The sequence below is a fragment of the Apium graveolens genome, chromosome 9 (assembly GCF_009905375.1).
Source record: "Apium graveolens cultivar Ventura chromosome 9, ASM990537v1, whole genome shotgun sequence".
Classification (NCBI taxonomy): Eukaryota; Viridiplantae; Streptophyta; class Magnoliopsida; order Apiales; family Apiaceae; genus Apium; species Apium graveolens.
The window spans coordinates 191,690,536-191,711,339 of NC_133655.1; the positions used below are offsets into that span (position 1 = coordinate 191,690,536).

Consider the following 20,804-nt stretch of genomic DNA (forward strand, 5'->3'; position numbering starts at 1 on the left):
CATCAGATTATCTGATGAGGAGGAGGTGGCCTACCAAGCCTTAATTTCAGATGATGGGAAAACAGACACCTGGACCCTCTTAGAGGAGTTTTCCTTGAAGAAAGTTGGTCTCTCTCAGGCCAGTGATAAGGGTAAATTTATAACTGGATAACCATTTTTCCTTCCCTTTAATTGTAACGTTTTATCTCTCCTGCAATTTAATATTCTTTCTATCTTTCTTTTTCAGCTTGCGAGGCCATCAATAATGTCAATAGGCCCAAGGAAGGGGAGTCAGGCCGCCAGAAGAGGGCCAAGCTAAACAGGGACCCCAGGAGCAAACTTGACGGTCCTTCTTTTCTTAAGCCCCACGTCCCGGTGGTCGAGCTGGGGGACGATGTGGATCCTCCACTTAAGGCACATTCCTTCAGGCCTAACTGGGGCTTCAGGAGGAGCGATACGGTGGTTGGATCCACCAAACACGCTAAGGATTGGTCGTACCATTCCATCACTCCCCACGACTTTACTGACATTGTTACGGGGAGTGATATCGAGACTATTGAGCTTCTGGGTTCTCAAGCCCAAGCTGCGGTAACTTTCTTTTTTCTCTTTTTCTTTGAATCCCAACTTTCTCGTAGTTCAACGAACTTGTGCTAATTCATACATATTTCTTTGCAGAGTAATACCTACTTTCAGGCGGCCCTCCATCAGGCTAGGTCCTGGAAGGGTAACTCAGATGGGTTTGAGAAGGAGATGAAGAAATGGGAGGAGAGAGCCAAGGTCCTGGAGAAGAAGCTGGACACGAAGAAAGAGGAGCTGGCTAAGGCTCATTCCGAGCGGGTGAAACTTAGGAGTGATAAGGATAAGTTCATTGATGACTACATGGATTCTGACAAGTTTAAGAATCTCATGGAAATTCATGATGAGGGTCTTTATTCCCTACAGTTTACTCAGGGATGGGATGCGGCCGTAAAGGCGGTTTCTGAGAAGCACCCGGGCTTAGTCGACCCTAAGGACTTTATAAGTCCTGAGCAGGCTGAGTCGGAGGACAGTATAGATGCTCTCTTCAACTCCCCTCAGCCAGATGATCGCATCTTGGATCCTAACACTGCTTCTCCTCCCGCTTCTCCTGCGAAGGATGCTGAAGGCGCTGATAAGGAGCAAGAGAATGAAGGCTCCCGCATGGAGGAGTAGTTTTTTTATTTTGTAATTTTATCCTTAACTTATGTCTGGACTTTTGTTTGTATTAAAACTTATTACCCTCCGGGGTTATTTTATATGCTACTTTCCTTATTCGCATCTCTCTCCTTTATTTTTCCGATACTTTAATATGCATTCAAACTTGACCTAATGGGCCACACAAGTATTATCACAACTCAAACATCCATAGGTTGAAATAATTTCGAACTCTTCAATTTCAAGTCTGGTTTTCCAAAACCTTACATAATATGGGTTCGACCCTAATCAATAATAGCTAGAAAATAAAAATCCTACGCAAACAAAGCTTCAAGGTGCTTTTAAACCTACTTGTCACAATGACAAGTGAGAATCGTATTTCGACTATCTTACACGTAGTAAACCTTCAGGTTTTGCGCGTGCCAGGTTCTCGGGACTTCAAAACCATCCATAGTCTCCAGCTTGTAGGTTCCTCTACCCTGAACGCTTTTGACTTTGTACGGCCCTTCCCAATTTGGGGCAAGTTTCCCTTTCTGTCCCACCCCAGAAGCTTCTATCTTCCTCAAGACTAGGTCACCTTGTTTAAAGAACCTTTCTTTAACCTTTAAGTTGTAGTAGAATGAAGCCTTCTTCTGATACTCTACTATCTTTGCATGTGCTTCATCTCGCACTTCATCGATTAAGTCTAGAGCCAACCTTTGTCCTTCCTCATTTTCCTCAGCATTGAAAGCCTGAATCCTTGGAGAGGAATGCGATATCTCCACTGGAACTACTGCTTCTGCCCCATACGCCAACATGAAGGGAGTTGCTCCTGTCGTGACTCTACAGGTAGTCCTATAGGCCCATAATATGGGAAGTATCTCATCCACCCAATTATTTCTTGACTTCTCGATCCTCTTCTTTAGTCCATCCAGGATTATTCGATTTGCTACTTCCGTTTGCCCATTGGCTTGTGGGTGAGCCACGGAGGTGAACCGTAACTCAATTTCATTTTCTTCACAATACTTCTTGAATTCCTCGTTGTTAAACTGCGTTCCATTGTCGGTGACTAGGACACGGGGAATTCCATATCGGCACATAATGTTTTCCCACAGGAATTGTGCAACCTGTTTAGTTGTGATTTTGGCCAAGAGTTTGGCTTCAATCCACTTAGTGAAATAATCAATGGCTACAATCAGAAACTTCCTTTGTGTCGTGGCCATAGGGAAAGGCCCTAGAATATCCATCCCCCACATAGCAAAGGGAATAGGCGAGTTGATAGATGTCAGCATCTCGGGAGGTTGTCTAACAACAGGTGCATGCTTATGAAAGCGGTCACACTTCTTCACATATTCTTTGGCATCAGCCATCATTTCCGGCCAATAAAAACCTAGACGAGTTATCTTTTGAGCCAAGGCCCTACCCCCCAAGTGTTGTCCACAAATACCTTCATGCACTTCTTCAAGAGCCAAGCGTGCCTCATCGGGCCTGAGACACCTCAAGTAGGGTGTAAGTCATATGTCATAGACCTATTTGTATATTCGAGGATTCAACTCAACTCAAATAAGAATGTAATAAGTAAATAGTGGATCGACCGTCAGAGAGATCTCGCAAAGTAATATCTGTCAAAGGATTCAGAGACAAGGTTCATCTACAGACTTGAGGAATTAATTCACTGGAAGAAGTTCAAGAAATTGATCATGCCTCAGTGATATAAGTCAAGATTGTGGATTTAATCAAGTGACAGAGATCTCGTCAGAGTATCATTAATTACAAGGATTTAATCTGAAGAAAATCAAAGTGTCAGAGTCAAGACATGAAGAAACGTCACGGAAGTTAGTCACTCATGAACCAGACAGTACATCGAGTGTCAACGTTGAAGTGATGGAATTGATTCATAATTTTCAGTGATTTTCAGAAGATTTGCAGAAGAATGGTTGCTGCTCAAGACTAGAATTAATTCTCTATTAATTAATTAAGTCATCTAATTTAATTAAGAAAATAAATTATATCTGTGAAGAATAATTTATTTATTAATTGAATTAATTGATTAATTAATTCTGATTTAATTCTAGGAATTTTAGGAATTTTCAGAAGTTTAATTGGATTAAATTTAAGCTTTAAATCAGCAAGACAATTGAAAATGAACTAGCATGACAATCAGGATTGTCATACCGATTGTCATGCTAGGCCATTTTACATTGTCTCACCGAAAGTCACTCTAGGAGGATGATTGTCTTGCTAGTTCATTCTGATTGTCTTGCTAGTTCATTCAGATTGTCTTGCTAGTTCATTCAATTGTCCTACCGAAAGTCATACAAGCTATAGGATTGTCATGCCAATTCAATTCTATTGTTGTGCTGATTTAAAAAGAAGCAGAAGACTTTTCTTTAATAATCTCTCAATCATTATTCAAGAACAAGAGACAGCAGCCGCAGCAAAACATTTTATTTTCATCTGCTTTATTCAAGATCATAATTTCTAGATTGTAATGTTAAATCTAATCCACTAGAAATCTTTATCTTGTTCTTGTATATCAATCTAGCGGATTAAAATCCCTAGAACTTAATCTCAAATCGCGTTTAGCATTTGATTCTAATTATTGCAAAAATAGAAAAAAGTTCATGTCGAATTTATTCTAAATTTGTGATAATTGATTTGAGATTAATACCTTGTAATCGATACAGTTGTTGTAACACCTTTCAAGTTTAATAATATTTTTATTTAACTTGAATTTTGTTTCACATTTTTTATTCCGCATTTTATTCGATTATTTGGTAACGTTTGTATTCAACCCCCCCTTCTACAAACACATTGGGACCCAACAATTGGTATCAGAGCCTTCTGATTAACGAACAAATCAAGATCCTAGACTTTTGTGATTTTTCAACTCCTTGAATTTTTATTTATTCAAAAATTCATAATGACTTCACATAAAGTTGGAACCGTTAAAATTCCACAATTTGATAAAGAGAATTATATCATGTGGAAGAAGAAGATGCTATTATTTTTACAAGTTGCAAATCCCAAATATTCAAACTTGTTAAAGAAGGGTATAAAAACTCCGATGATTATTGAACCGGAGGTAATAATAGATGGTGTGGTGACTACTGAAGCTAGAACCTATCCAAAAGAGCCTGAAGATTTTACTCCTGCTGAGAAGGAAGAAGCCTCCTTGGATGCCAGCCTTCAATTAATATTAATTGATTCCCTTGATCCCTTGATGAACAGACATGTGATGAACTGTAAAAATTCTAAACACATGTGGGAAACTATTGAGGTAATTAATGAAGGCACAGAGGAAGTTAGGGAGAACAAGTTGGAAATCCTAACCTCTGAATATGAACATTTCAAATCAAATCCAGGAGAAGGAATTACTGAAGTGTTTGAGAGGTACAATGCGTTGATCAACAACCTGAACATCAATGGAAAGTATTATTCAATCAGGGAGGTCAACAAAAAGTTCCTTTTAACACTGCCAGCTCATCTTGAACATAGAATCACTGCCATTAGAGAAGCTAGAGATCTGAGTGAGATTTCTTTGGACAGGCTCTATGGAGTGTTAAAAACTTATGAGTTGGAGCAGATTCAACAGAAGGAAGTCTACGGGAAGGATAGAATGGTCAGCACATCTACTGCACTTGTAGCTGAAGGTCAACAACAACAACAATCTCAACAGTTAGAGAGAATGGTACAGTTTTCCAAGGCTGAGGAAAATGAGTTAGTAGCAGAATATGATCCTCCTACTACAAATCAATCAAGTGATGATTTTTATTCCTTGGAAGAGCTGGAGCAATTGGAAGACGAGTCAATGGCCCAAATTGTCAAGAGATTCTCCCATGTCAGATTCAAGAGGAATCCCAAGCTTAAGTACAAGTCCAACTACAACAAATTCCAGAAAGGTGGATCTTCATCCTCTAACACCAGCAGTGGTGGATACAAAACAGGGATGGTTGATCGAAGCACCATTAGATGCTATAACTGCAATGAGTTGGGACACTTTGCCACAGAATGTAGGAAGCCAAAGCAAGTAAGAAAGAACTCTGAAAGGGCTTATCTGGCAAAGGGAAGAAGCTGGGATGATACTGACAGTGAAGATGAAGATGAAGGAAATCTTGCTCTTATGGCTATTGATGGAAAAGCTTCATCGTCAAGAATAGAGGTAAAACTTTCTGATGCTGAAATGGTTTATCATCTAAGAGGTAACTTAGATTGTGCACGTCGTGATAATGAACTGTTAAGTTTAAAGATCACAGACCTTGAGAAAGAGGTCAATGAATTAAGACTTGTGCATATTAATCAAGACAAATTAAAAGAACAGGTATCTTTTCTAGAGAATAGAGTTGACTGTTATAGAAAACTCGAAACTATTCTCAAAGACAAGATCACCGGTCTTGAGACTAAGGTTAGAGCCTACTTCAATTCTTGTTCGAAGGCTAAAGAGTTCTACAGTAAGCAAGCTGTTAATCAAACATCTGGAATAGGATATGATTACAATGCTGCTATTGGAGAATTAGGCATAAACTCCCCTCCTCATGTTTGTGCTAAAGGGAGGGAAGTACCACATGTGCTTAAGGGTGTTGATGAACCCCTCTATAAAGCATCAATTGCTGAACCATTTGATGCGACCTCTTCTGTTATTCAAGAAGAAATACGTGCTGAGGATCATGCTTATGAGAAGATTGTTTCCAAGTCAAGTGAGTCGAAAGTTCCAGTCAAAGTTGTGAAAGCAACTGAGACTAACTCAGACACACATGAGTTGGATAACAATAATGCCATATCTACCATGCATAAATTACCTGCTGTTAATCACTCTCATAAAGCATGTGGTGTTGCTAATTGTATGTCTTGTGCTTTTAATATGATGTATGCTTATTTTAATGGTAAGCATGTGTCTAATGATAAGACTACTCCTCGTCAGCATGTGAATAACAAGAAGCATGATAGGTCTAAGACTGCTAGTCCTTCTAAGGCTAGAAAGGAGACATTTGTGCCTAAGTTTAAACAGAAATTTGTTAAGGCTGTTTACAAGGTCAAATGTTCAGTCATTGAGAATGTTGAGATCGTTAAAATTAAAAATGTTGTTTTGTCTGACAAAGGACAGTTCTACAAGTATGCCGGGCCCAACCAAGTTTGGGTTCCGAAGAAGGTCTAATCCATTTGAAGTGCAGGGCATTAAACAGGTATAACCTGTAGTGTGGAGTCTTGACAGTGGATCATCAAGACATATGACCGGAGATAGAGCCCTGCTATCAAATGTGGTTGAGAAAGCTGGCCCCATGGTTACCTTTGGAGATAACAGCAAAGGTTTATCCGAGGGATATGGCTGTTTGCAAGCTGGGAATGTTATCATTGTAATTTTGTATATTGTGCTAGGTTATTATCAGGAAGCAGTATCTAACATATAGCACCAGTGACGAGACTTGAGAATATTACGACATATCAAGCACCTGCTGCACATTACACTTGGAATTGGACTCTAGTAAGATGTGTACAAGTGTACTCCTGTTTGGTGAGTTAAAAGAGGAAGTCAGTGCACCACAGTTCATGGACTTTGCAGCTGCAGATCTATCGGACTATGCAATCTCTTCTTCACAATCTCACTTCAGGTTGGTATGAACTAGTATACTGCTCAAGCAATCGTCAAGAACATGGTATGGCACTCTAACAGAAATTGTAATTTTATATGAACTAGTAGAGTCGTCATAATTATGCAACATAACAATTAGTATCTAAAGTACTTGACAAGTATCGGTCAATGATATCTTGTTAACATTATGTTGCAGATATTTGTAAGCTTTTGACATGAATGAGAATTACTTAGACTTTACCCTAAGTGATCAATGTTTTATCAAAAACTCATTCATATTGAAAAACAAAAATTATACTTCTTTCTACATTAGTGATTTCTTATTTCATGTAAAATCTTTTGAAATCACTATTGTAAATCATTTTCTCTCTATTACCATATATTCTGTGTTACAGGTTCAGTCTCCAATGACTTTCTTTCATTGACAGTCATGAGGTTGAAAACCCACAACGTCTATCCCAGACTGTAAAGACAAACACAAAAACAGAACAAACCAACACTCTCTTACCACTAAATGTAATATGAATGAGCGTGAGGGAGATAGTGCCTTAGTGCACCACATAAGGAAGGTTCTGTAGTCAACCCAGTAGCTCTGTCTCATACATAGATGAGTAGTATTTAAACCGAGACAACTGCTAGCCCCCATACATCTTCTCAAAAAGATGTAATGGCTGAAAAGGCACAAAAACAGTTACTAGATTCATTCTCTCAACAGGGTGAGTCTATTGAATTTTGCCTGTCGGCCAAGGTATCCGATGTAGTGTCACCACTTCAAACATAATCAATTCTTGATGCACAAGGAGAGGTTACACACACAAAGGATGAGTTGACGGAAACAAGAGTTTCGACCATTTTAAGGTCAGATTCGATTGTTCAAGGTTCGTTAGTGGACCAATTGCCTTTACAGGTGTTAGGAGAGGATACTGATCCAAAAGCCATATGTCAGTGGTCAGTGTCTACCTCCCCAGGCTTAAATCCCCTGGATGCATCTGCGGATAGTGGATCTGACATAGGTGCAGATCGGCAACTTGTTGACAATGATTCAGATATTACCTGATGAGTCACAAGGAAATGTCTTCACAGACATTAGAAGGGAACTTTGATCTTTATGCTAAAATCGTTGGATCATTGTTTACCTTCCCAGAATTCAAATCTGGAACCCTAAAAGGGAAACTAGCAACTTGTAGATTATGACTCAGATTCATCTGACGAGTTTAACAAGGATGGGGATTTGTGAACTCCCATTGCACCACCTGTGACCTCCTTAAGGATGGCTAAGGTGATTTTCCTTGCAGGTACAGCTGGATTATGGAGCTATGAGAGAAGAGTGATACACTTGTGAGAAAGAGTGTAAACACGAGTGGAGAGAAGAGTGAAACACATGTGAGGTACACTAAAACAGAATCACACACTCACAGTGAGGAAGAAAGTGAAACTACTTGTTATTTCTTTTCCAACCAAGTGAAATATGAGAACTCCTTCTGACGACGGCATACATTCCTTCTTTAAGGGGGAGATAAAAGCTTAAGAAATAGTTTGGAGGATTCCTCAACTAAGGGGGAGAAATAGCAAGGAGGAAGAAAAAGAACCTAAAAATGTACACTACACCACACCATTGTTGTTTTTAACTACGGATCCTATTGTACGGGAGAGGTGGTAAACACAAGGTGATTTTCTGATAAGGGAAGAAGCTGTTAGGGGAGTACCATTGATTTTTATCTGCGGATCCTATTGTACGGGAGAGGTGGTAAAACGAAGGTGATCTTCTTTAATCAGTTGATTCTCATAGGGGGAGAAGCAAGAGATATGGGCTTCTCAACAGGAAATGTGGTTGTACAAATGAAGATGGAACTACTTGAAGATATGTTCAGTCTAGAGGAACATCTACCTGGAATCTGGAAAATGTTAAATCTCATCCAGAACTTTTCTGCTATTTACTTTGCATGTATGTTTATATCTTTTTCTTATTTGTTAGTTGAGTTATCCTCTAGGTATTTGTGTGTTATTGTCTAACAAACAAATAGGGGGAGATTGTAAGTCATATGTCATAGACCTATTTGTATATTCGAGGATTCAACTCAACTCAAATAAGAATGTAATAAGTAAATAGTGGATCTACCGTCAGAGAGATCTCGCAAAGTAATATCTGTCAAAGGATTCAGAGACAAGGTTCATCTACAGACTTGAGGAATTAATTCACTGGAAGAAGTTCAAGAAAGTTGATCATGCCTCAGTGATATAAGTCAAGATTGTGGATTTAATCAAGTGACAGAGATCTCGTCAGAGTATCATTAATTACAATGATTTAATCTGAAGAAAATCAAAGTGTCAGAGTCAAGACATGAAGAAACGTCACGGAAGTTAGTCACTCATGAACCAGACAGTACATCGAGTGTCAACGTTGAAGTGATGGAATTGATTCATAATTTTCAGTGATTTTCAGAAGATTTGCAGAAGAATGGTTGCTGCTCAAGACTAGAATTAATTCTCTATTAATTAATTAAGTCATCTAATTTAATTAAGAAAATAAATTATATCTGTGAAGAATAATTTATTTATTAATTGAATTAATTGATTAATTAATTCTGATTTAATTCTAGGAATTTTAGGAATTTTCAGAAGTTTAATTGGATTAAATTTAAGCTTTAAATCAGCAAGACAATTGAAAATGAACTAGCATGACAATCAGGATTGTCATACCGATTGTCATGCTAGGCCATTTTACATTGTCTCACCGAAAGTCACTCTAGGAGGATGATTGTCTTGCTAGTTCATTCTGATTGTCTTGCTAGTTCATTCAGATTGTCTTGCTAGTTCATTCAATTGTCCTACCGAAAGTCATACAAGCTATAGGATTGTCATGCCAATTCAATTCTATTGTTGTGCTGATTTAAAAAGAAGCAGAAGACTTTTCTTTAATAATCTCTCAATCATTATTCAAGAACAAGAGACAGCAGCCGCAGCAAAACATTTTATTTTCATCTGCTTTATTCAAGATCATAATTTCTAGATTGTAATGTTAAATCTAATCCACTAGAAATCTTTATCTTGTTCTTGTATATCAATCTAGCGGATTAAAATCCCTAGAACTTAATCTCAAATCGCGTTTAGCATTTGATTCTAATTATTGCAAAAATAGAAAAAAGTTCATGTCGAATTTATTCTAAATTTGTGATAATTGATTTGAGATTAATACCTTGTAATCGATACAGTTGTTGTAACACCTTTCAAGTTTAATAATATTTTTATTTAACTTGAATTTTGTTTCACATTTTTTATTCCGCATTTTATTCGATTATTTGGTAACGTTTGTATTCAACCCCCCCTTCTACAAACACATTGGGACCCAACATAGGGAACCACGAAAGATCTTTTGTAAAGAATCCCATCTATCAAAGAGTACCTTAGTGCTCGAACAGTTAACTTCCGTGCTTCAGTTGCATCACTTGGCAACCAACCGGTTTGAATGTGAGCCTTGATAGGATCAATCCATGACGTCCCCAGGCCTATGGGAGCCACAAGCTTAACATCTATGCTTCGTGTCTTCAAAACACGGAAGTACACACTTCCCGAACTTTCTTCTATCTCAGATGAAGCAAACTTTGATAGCGCATCTGCCTTAGCATTTTCTTTCCTTGGAATGTGTTCAACATGGCATTCATTAAATTGGGTCATCACAGCCCTTACTAGGCGGACATACTTAGCCATCGTATCATCCCTTGCCTCAAATTCTCCCTTTACCTAGGATATGATCAGCTTCGAGTCTCCCCGGACCTTTAAGTTTTTGACTCTAAGTGTCCCAGCTAGACCAAGGCCAGCTATCAGGGCTTCATATTCTGCCTCATTGTTTGTGGTTGGGAAGTCTAGCTTCATAGTATACTCAATTAAGAACCCATCAGGGCTTTGCAAAACCAATCCTGCTCCACTGGAGTTTGTTTTTGATGCTCCATCAAAATAGAGAACCCAATATTCTTTATCATCCTTCTCTTTGCCCCCATTATCGACTCCCTTGTCTTGAGGTATGGCATCTTCCTGCCCCCCGACTTCTTGGTTGGGTATGGTACATTCCACCACGAAGTCAGCTAGTGCATGGGCTTTTATTGCCGTACGTGGCTTATACTTGAGATCGAACTCTCCCAGCTCTATCGCCCACTTAATCAATCTCCCACTTGCCTTGGGACTGTGAATGATATTTCTCAGGGGCTGATTTGTTAGCACCTCAATCTGGTGAGCCTGAAAATAAGGACGCAGCTTTCTCGAAGCCATTACCAAGGCTAAAGTGAATTTCTCAATAGTTGAATAATTCAACTCAGCACCATGCAAAATTTTGCTGACATAGTATACGGGTTTCTGAACTTTCAGTTCCTCCTTAACCAATACCGCGCTCAAGGCGCTCTCTGAAACAGCCAAGTACAAGAATAAAACTTCATTCAAAGATGGTTTGGCCAACAACGGGGCCTGAGCCATATACTTCTTTAACTCTTCGAATGCCTTCTGGTTTTCCTCATTCCATACAAAGTCCTTGATGTTCTTTAGTGACTTGAAGAATGATAGGCACTTGTCTCCTGACTTGGAGACGAATCGTCCTAGCGCAACAACCCTTCCGGTGAGTTTCTGAACATCCTTGACAATTTTTGGTGCTTCCATGTCCAGGATCGCCTTTATTTTATCGGGGTTAGCCTCAATTCCTCTCTTTGAGACCATCAATCCCAAGAATTTCCCAGATCCTACTCCGAAGGCACACTTCGTAGGATTCAACATCATCTTGTGGTACCTCAGGACCTCAAAAGCTTCCCTCAAATGGGTTATATGATCAGTCTTTACTAGACTTTTGACTAACATGTCATCAACATAGACTTCCATTGTCTTTCCAATAAGGTCCTTAAAAATTTTATTTACCAACCTTTGATAGGTGGCTCCTGCATTCTTAAGACCAAATGCCATAACAAGATAACAATAAACACCAAAGTCAGTGATGAATGATACCTTTGGAATGTCATCCTTGTGCATTTTGATCAGGTTGTATCCGCTGAATCCATCCATGAAACTCAGCATCTCATGCCCAGCAGTGGCATCAATCAAAGTATCAATCCTTGGCAATGGAAAACAGTCTTTAGGGCATGCATCATTCAGGTCAGTGAAGTCTATACACATCCTCCACTTCCCATTAGCCTTCTTCACCATTACAGGGTTTGCCAACCATTCCGGAAATTAAATCTCCTCAATGAAACCAGCCTCTAAGAGCTTTTCTACTTCCTGTTTTATAGCCTCTTGTCTTTCGGGGGCAAAATTTCTTTTCTTTTATTTCACTGTCTTCCTGCTTGGATCCACGTTTAGCTTATGAGTAATCAGCCCCGGGTCTATGCCCGGCATATCAGCTGCTGACCAAGCAAACACATCACTATTTTCTTGCAAAAATTTCACCAACTTCCCTTTAAGGGGCTCCTCTAATGTGGCTCCAATAAAAGTCATCTTCTCAGGATTCTCGGGGTCTAAAGGAATCGAAACCAAGTCTTCTGCTGGATTTCCTCTCTTCTCATCATTTTCTCGGACATCCATATCCTCAATAGGAAGAACCTGCCCCCCGACTCCATCTGCCCTCAAAGAGGCCACATAACAGCTTCTTGCCATTTTTTGATCTCCTCTTTCTTCTCCAATCCCATCTCGAGTCGGAAATTTCATAACTGAATGATAAGAAGAAGGGACTGCCTTAAAGGCATGTATCCCTGTTCTTCCCATGATAGCGTTGTAGGTCGAACTAGCCTTTACTACCACAAAGTCCAACATCTGTGTTGCTTGCCTTGGTTCCGTACCTATGGTGGTTGGCAACTTGATTAAACCTTCTACAGGACATTCTACTCCAGCAAATCCATATATCGGCATTTCAGTTGGTGTCAAATGGGAGTCGTTATATCCCATCCTTAGAAAGGTGTCGTGGAGCAAGATATCCACAGAAGCACCATTATCCACAAGGACCCTCTTAACTGGGCTATTTCCTATTATCGGTGTTATGACCAGCGGGTCGTCATGAGGAAACTTTACACCCTCTAGGTCAGAATCATCAAAAGCCAATGTTACTTCTGTCCTGGCCCTCTTCGGGGCTTCTCCTACAATATGCATAACCTCTCTAGTATATGCCTTTCTGGAATTTTTGGATAATCCGGCAGCAGTTGGACCTCCAAAGATCGTGTTTATCACAGGCCCTCGAGATCGCGGCCCTCCAAAAATTGCATTTATAACTGGCCCTCTAGGTTGGGGATTCCGCCCCTGATCGTCTTGGTCCCTCCTACGATCTTCAAAGTTCTTCCTTCCATTATTATTCCTGTCCCCTCCTTCTCCAGTATACTTGTTCAATCTCCCTTTTCGAATCAAAAACTCAATTTCGTCTTTCAATTGCCTACACTCATCGGTGTCATAGCCAACATCCTTGTGAAACCTGCAATACTTGCTCTTATCTAGCTTGGCGGGATCAGCCTTCAAGGGCTTAGGCCAGCGAATATCTCTATCTTTCTCAATCTCCATCAAAATCTGACTTCTAGGAGTATTCAGCTTAGCGTATTCAGTGAACTTTTGCCCAGGTCCTCCCTTCTTGGGGGTTGAATCAGGGTTTTGTTCGGTTCTAGGATATTTGTCCTTTGCAATATATTCTAAATCAGTTTTCCGCTTCTTGCCTCCAGTGGGCTCATTACTTACTACGGTCTTCCTCATACTTTCTTCAACCTTGATATACTTCCCTGCCCTCTCTTGGAGCTGCAACATGCTTTCAGGGGGACGTTTGGCCAAGGACATCTTGAAAAACTCGTCCCTAGTTCCTTGTTGCAGTGCTATCATGGCTACCTTATCATCAAGGTCCGGGACTTTTAAAGCCTCCTTTGTGAAACGATTCAGGTAATCTCTCAATGATTCCTTAGCTCCATGCACAATACTCATAAGAGATGCTGAACTTTTCTCATGGACTCTCCCACTGATGAATTACTTAATAAAAGCCTGACTTAACTCTCTGAACGATCCAATAGAGTTTGGGGGCAAGCGACTGTACCATCTTTGAGCCATACCCGACAGGGTTTGAGGAAAGGCCCGACACTTTATAGCATCATTCACGGGTTGCAGCAACAGTGCATTAGAAAATGTCCTAACATGATTAGCGGGGTCTCCCGTGCCATCATAGGCTTTGATAGTGGGCATCTTGAATTTTCTTAAGATATGGGCATTCATTATCTCTTCTGTGAAAGGTGGAGTTGGATCATCAGGATCTCCAAGGGGAAGGAGATTGCTTGGATCAGTTCTTGGGACGACAGCTCTTCTTCGTACCGGACCATCCAGGTCTATGACAGGAGGAGGATTCCTCCCCCTAGGAGCTATCTGGGGTCTGGTGGCCTGGTGAGCTTCCAAGTCACGCCTCAGCCTCATGAGCCCTGATCCTTTCCTGCACTTCCTGGGGATTCGCCCCTTGGGTGCTTCGAGGGCATTGCCTTCCATCGGACATCGGCTCTTTGCCAGGACGCCTCCTTCTTTGGGCCACTTCATCATCCGAAGATTCGAAGTCTCTCTTAGTGTAAGGACCAGAAAATTCCCAATCCTCGGGGATAGGAGCCAAACCTCGTATATAGGGGGGCGATTGCCCTCGTGCTTCACTTCGCCCAGCATATCCACTTCCTCCAACCTCGGGGTAAAGGGGCATCCCATAAGGGGGGTTAGTAATAACAACAGTTGAATATTCATACCCGACGGGTCGAGAATTCACAGGTATATGTACTTTTTGAACTTGAGGATTCGTACCTTGAATAGTCGGGGGAGTCGTCCCTTGTGGCGGAGGTTGAGTTGTCCCTATCTGGGCTTCCGCCTGAGTAGATGCATAAGTTGAGTGGGGAGGAATCTCCACGGTTGACGAAATCACCTGAGTTGTCCCTGATGGTGTTCCCTCCTCCAGAGCGCTAGTTGTTCTCCGTGTTCTCGCCATGGTTGTTGTTCAGTTCCCACAGACGGCGCCAAATGTTATGGATAAAAAACTAATATATATAATTGCTGTATTTAATACTAAGGAACGTGAGCTGCGAAACTCGATTTGACTGCTCTTGTGTTTCGTGACTCAATCTGCCTTAACAAGATGCCTACGTACCTTGCTGATTGCCAAGGATCAAGTCAAAAAATGTAGTTCTGATTTGTGGGGTGAGGCCCCTTATATAGATGTGGGAGTCCTTGAATTGGACTTGGTGGGTAAGTCTCATAATTAGAATGGACTTTGGAGTCCTAGATAGTAGGAAACTGATTCCTTATCCTTTTAGGTCCCCTTGAGGCCAATCTACAAGGATTTATATCCCCACTAGGACTTATTTTAATAGCTGTTTTCCTCCTTTATTTATTAATTACGAAATTAATAAATAATCAGGGCTTTTGGGCCTTCTTTGTTCCATCAGGCCTGGTCTGGTCCATTAGGCCTGATCAATGTGTTGACCTTTTTGGTCTGAATGTCATACATCTTCTTATTGGGTCTTGCAGCTCAAACTATAACATTTAATTATGTAATCAGAATTTATTTATCCCTATCAATATATATATATATATGCCAACCTTCCATAGAGAACCCTCTTATATGGAGGTCCGTGGAGAACCCTTTAATTTTAAGAAAAATCAATTCATTTGTCCTTTAACTATATGTTGTTTTTGTTATAGGTCCCTATTCTATAGAAAGAAATATTCCAATCCCTATACTTTTAAATAATCTAATTAACATCCCTCTGTCTAAATTTGACTAACGGACACTACACCATAGATGGCCTATAGCAACATCAAAACAATGATACAACATGCCAAAAATATGTTACCATAGCCATCCAAAAGACCTAAGGTAACATAAAAATTAAGTTACTTTTTTTCGAGTTACCTTTGGCCCCTAAGGTAACATTACGTTTACCCTGGTGTAACATTGACATTTGTGTTACAATAACAGTCAAAGGTAACATCAATCCGTGTCTATAGTATCATATTATGTTAACTGAATGGGAGGTACAATTTTCGTTTATAGCCCTTCTTATATCAGATAAGAACCTTAAAATTGATGTTTTTACATCATCATTATATATTTCAGTGTATTTCTGTGCCTTTCTTGTGGAGATTTGTAAAACTCATTATTCATTTCAATAGTGTTGGGACATGTGGAACTCTACTTTTGGAGCACTATTTCTCTATTTTAATATAAAGTACTTACTTTTCCCCCAAAGATTTCACTACTAAAGATGTTTATATACCATAAAAGTCACGTTCGTATCTAATCGTTGTGAGTTATTGGTATGTGTAAAATATGATAATCTGCACTACGTCAATAATGGATTTCTGCAACATTCCAAATAAGTTGTTAGAGGCCCAATAAATATTGCAAAAGATTAAAAAAATTTAACGGCAACACTTTTCTGATGTTAGTATTTTCGATGTTGTCTTAGGGTTCGAAGGCAACATTTTCTCATTTAGGGCAACACCAAAATTTATGTTGCCAAAAACTGTGATTTTGCAAAAAAAATGGGTCCACACGACATGTAGATTGTCACGTGGACGACCACGTGGCTGGACACATGGCTCTGACACATAGAGAGGTGGGTCCTGCTGACCGGTGGGTTCCACTGACATATGGGACCGCATGACCCCTTGGACTTCCACATCAGCATGTGGGACCCACAGAGCCACATCAACATGTTAGACCAACTTTAAAGGGTGTTTTCAGATTTATTATAACACTAAAAAATTACTGTTGCAAGAGCACACATGTGTTTAATGTAACACTATTTAACTTAATGTAACAGCAAACAATATCTTAAATAAATAGAAACTGTAACACCTTTTCAATAAATTATGCAATACAGACATTATTTTTGTAGCATTCCTATTAAAAATTGAATCCAACAAACATCCAACTGAACTACAAATATCCAACTATAACTATAAACATAAATTAAGAACATAAAAAACAATCCTCATCTTTGCTGACTAATTTTTGACTAATATTTGCCTTCAACTACTCGATTTTAGATTGTGGACTGGAACGGGAATAAAGGCAAATGCTTTAGCTTGCCTTCCCATCAAGCGGTTCTTTTTTCTGGGAATGACCACATGCATCATTTCCATTTTCCATTTTCTCTTTAATGAAATCCTACAAGAGAAAATGCAAACATTACATATTAACACATAAATTGACAAAACTAATAACCAAAAATTTGCAATAAATTACCTTTTATTAGTTATCCATATACTAATCAACTATCTTCGAATTAAACATATTAAATACAAAACCAACAGTAAGCACATATCAAAAATAACAAAATCAAACAATTCCCAATTCCAAAAAAGCAATCTTTTTCACACCTAACCATCATTGGTACCTGATCAGGTGAGCTAGGAGAAGGATCATGCTGCCTGTGTCGCTGCAATCTCGAATTCGAACCACCAACACCCTGAGAAAGCCAGTCAGCTACACCTGAAATAATATCCAGGCCAAAATTATATCTAAATGCATTGCAATTATAACATTTAAATTTAGGCTACATATACATCTTTTTGAATCTGCTTTTCAGCAATAAAGAACAAACTAAGTAATATTATTGAGCGCATCTGGTAGTAAAGTCATACTGAACAGAGATTTTAACTTTTAAAGCATACACAACAGAGCAAGGATGGTGTGATCCACTTGTTATGCAGTTAGTAAGTTATCGACGCCAGCACAAGCCAATTGACAGCAGCAATGATGATAATACAAATCCATTTTCTACCTTTAAAATCCTAAAACTGATTGTAATATACCTTAAATCTTAAATTGGAATGCTGAGAGAAGTTTAAAATTAGTTGAGATCTGCAGAGCAGATCAATACAATTGCGTAAAATTTATACAAAGCGCTGCTAGGCAAAAAGTACAGATTAATAGTCATTTGCAAATTTCAGCCAGGTAACTTGATTACACAGGTAACACTGAAAACACAATGCAAAAGCATCATTCACTTTGTAACTCACGCATTTCATGTTATCGCAATTTCATGTAATCTTCGCATTAGGCATAATCAATCGATAAGATAAAATAAACGATCAATCATATAACTAACAAATCACAATAACAATTGGATCAAAACAGTGAGTGATATATATATATATACACACACATATGTGTGTGTGTGCTTACAGGTAATGCTGCGGACAAACCAAAAAATTAATTGCAGAAGACTGCAGACTCCTATATATTCAAGTTCAATATATAGGATACCGTAAAAATCTAAAGGCAATAATTTAGACTAAAGGAAAACATAATCTAACAGCAACCGCAAGTCCCAACTTTAAAAAGTAACAGCATCTCCACATGAATGTTTACCTGTCTTGCAACACGTAATGCTCAAATTAACCTCTATATTTGGTAAATGCACTACTAATATAAAATCAAAAGGCATAAATTCATATACCTATATATGATTACCAGAGAAAATTGATGACAAAGAAGACATTCTAATGCTAAAACTCCAACTATACTTTGACACCTTCCCACTTTATCAACACTGACAACCCACACTCACCCTTGATTGTTCAATTCTTTATATAAATATGTGTGTATGTATTAAATATTCCCCAACCTTCACAGATCCTGCACACACACAGCAGAAAAATCACGTTTGCATTAGTTAAAGATTTCACCAAATCAACAAGATCATGAAAAAACATATTCAACCACTGTTGTAAAAAGTGAAAATTTTACAGCAGAGAAGTGGTCAAACTCAGAAAGCATCAAAATTTAAGCTAGTGAATGCAATACATTCTGAGAAACAAAAAGTTTATAACATGAGGACAGAAAAAACTGCCAGGCCAGGTCTGGACCTTAAATTATCATGAATTTCTTAAAGCTTGAATCGTCAAAATGTAACATTGTACGTCATGACTAGAGTAATGGTAAACTTGAGCACCCAAAAGATTTGAACTGGAAATATATACATGAGGAAAGGGTCTTATGTTTCTAAGATTTGTGAGCAGATCTCCTTTTGAAGTACTTGGTTTTGTAAACTCAGACTACAGAAAATCTTCATGGTTTATATCAGCAACAGGTTCAGGCTTTGAGATCTCTAAAGGAGATTCTTCGCGCCTAAAGCACGAAACTTTCCACCTCTACAAAGTAAACTCAACCCATTAAAGATCAATAAATAAAACGAGACATATGCACATTCGAGAAACAAACTCACACAAAGTTACAATATTTCCCCCGTATTTTTATATTCAACATTCACTAACATCTTTCACCAACTTTAAGAATATCGACTACAAATTCGTACAAATTTATAATCTTTTTCCCTATGGCATTCTACATCCTATGGTAATACAAGAATTCATTTAAATTCATAAAGTTTGAGTCTTTAAGTGTAAATTACCTTAACTGAAGAGCCCTGGTGTTTTGGCTTCAGCTATTAAGTTGATGCCACCCATTTTCTCCATGGCTTTAATCCATCCCAAGCAGCTTCCAAAAGCTATATCAAGGATCCCAATTTTATCTCCTCCAAAATAAGCCTCTCCTTTGCTCCATTTGACAAACGCCTCCTCCAAAAACCCCCCATTCCTTCTTTCAATCGCTCTATCATTGCAACGTTGTCCTCCCCTTGGGCCGATCTAAGCTCCCTCATCACCGGAACTATCTATAAAAGCCATAGTAACACTTCATAAATAGGCTAGAAGCAAATTTTATAATGTACTCAAACAAAATAAGATTTTTTTTTCTTGTAACTAAAAATCTATGTAAGTTTGTCATCGGACACATATTAGTTTTCAACTTGAAAAATGTACCTCGTCATCAAAATAGGCAGCCCAGAATTGAGCAACAGCACTATCGTAAGCATCAGAAGGGAGAAGAGTGTGACCATTACCAGTCCAGGTTTCGTCGATGTACTGAAGAATGACAGAAAAAATGATAAAAATAGCAGATTTTTGAAAAAATTTAACAAAAATAGTCATTCTGAAAAAAGTGGCCAATTTTGGCCGATTAAATACTCAACTGTAAGATGAGTATCCCAATTTGTATAAGATACTCCACTGGTAGTTGGGTATTTCATATATGGGATACTCCACTGCCAGTTGTGTATCTTATATAGAGTGGATACTCCACTGACAGGGTATCCCATCGGCCAAAATTGGCCAACTTTTCAGAAATTGGTTATTTTTGTAAATTTTGTGTAAAAATTGGCTAAATTTGTCCATCACCCAGCATGACAAGGGACTCGCAAATGCATTTATCGCCATGGATTAAAACAGGCACTTTCTAATTAACAGGGTTAGATCTAAGGAGAAGTTCACTTTTGGAGCTTAAGTTGTCCTCAATGAACTCAAAATCAATGGATTTGAGATTAAGATGATGACTGTTATAGGGAGAATTTCGTATAACAATGTTGTGGAGGTTAATGGGCGGAACAAAGATCAAGGACGGTGTTCGAGGGCGGAGGAAGGTTGTTTGGTGGTGGCTGAGCTTGTATGTGGACTCCTTAAGAAAGAATAGGGTTTGTTATTCTCTATCAAGTGTCGACCCCTGTCCCATACAAGTGCCTACGTACCCTATTTATAGGGATCAAGCCTTACGTAGTTCTTGGGGAACAAGTCACGTAGGCTAGGGTTAGGACTCTTCAGCCCGTGCAGCCCAAGCCCACGATAAAATCAGGCCTTCAGCCAATTAGTCACGTAAATCTCGATCGGCTCCACACGCTTCCTACAATCTCGCGGCATCTCCGCAATCCTTCCCATGATTGTAGGAACAACCCGTGTCGACCCCGAAATCTACGAGCAACTCAGTCATCTATGAGTCACTTTCCATGTTGCACACAAAGTCTTTCGATGCGGCCCGACCTGGTCACCTCGGCCCGCACCGCCTTCAAATAATAAATATAATGTTACCACTGTTCCTATAAGATGTGGGCTCATGAGCTCAGCCCGCGTGTGGGCAGCTAAGCCCACCTCGCATGAAGGCACCTGAGCCCACCTCGCGTGGGCACAACCGAGCTCAGCTCGCATATGAGAGCCCAAATGACAAATGTGAGCTCACCTTACATGTGTGAGCCCAGCTCGCATGTCCTCACTT

The 20,804-nt window shown here is 39.3% G+C and overlaps 1 long non-coding RNA gene across 3 annotated transcripts; it reads right to left on the bottom strand.

The window, feature by feature from the left end:
- Positions 1 to 16,529: 16,529 nt before the first annotated feature.
- Positions 16,530 to 19,768, bottom strand: LOC141683003 (uncharacterized). 3 transcript variants are annotated; one of them, XR_012560053.1, is made up of 5 exons: positions 19,523 to 19,768; positions 19,114 to 19,374; positions 18,160 to 18,338; positions 17,095 to 17,189; positions 16,530 to 16,865 (listed from the first exon to the last, which is right to left on the bottom strand). It is a non-coding gene; the product is annotated as an uncharacterized LOC141683003 (long non-coding RNA). The 3 variants fall into 3 exon arrangements; XR_012560054.1 differs by having other exon boundaries at positions 18,174 to 18,338; positions 19,523 to 19,767; XR_012560055.1 differs by having other exon boundaries at positions 18,271 to 18,338; positions 19,523 to 19,765.
- Between the last annotated feature and the right edge of the window lie 1,036 nt (positions 19,769 to 20,804).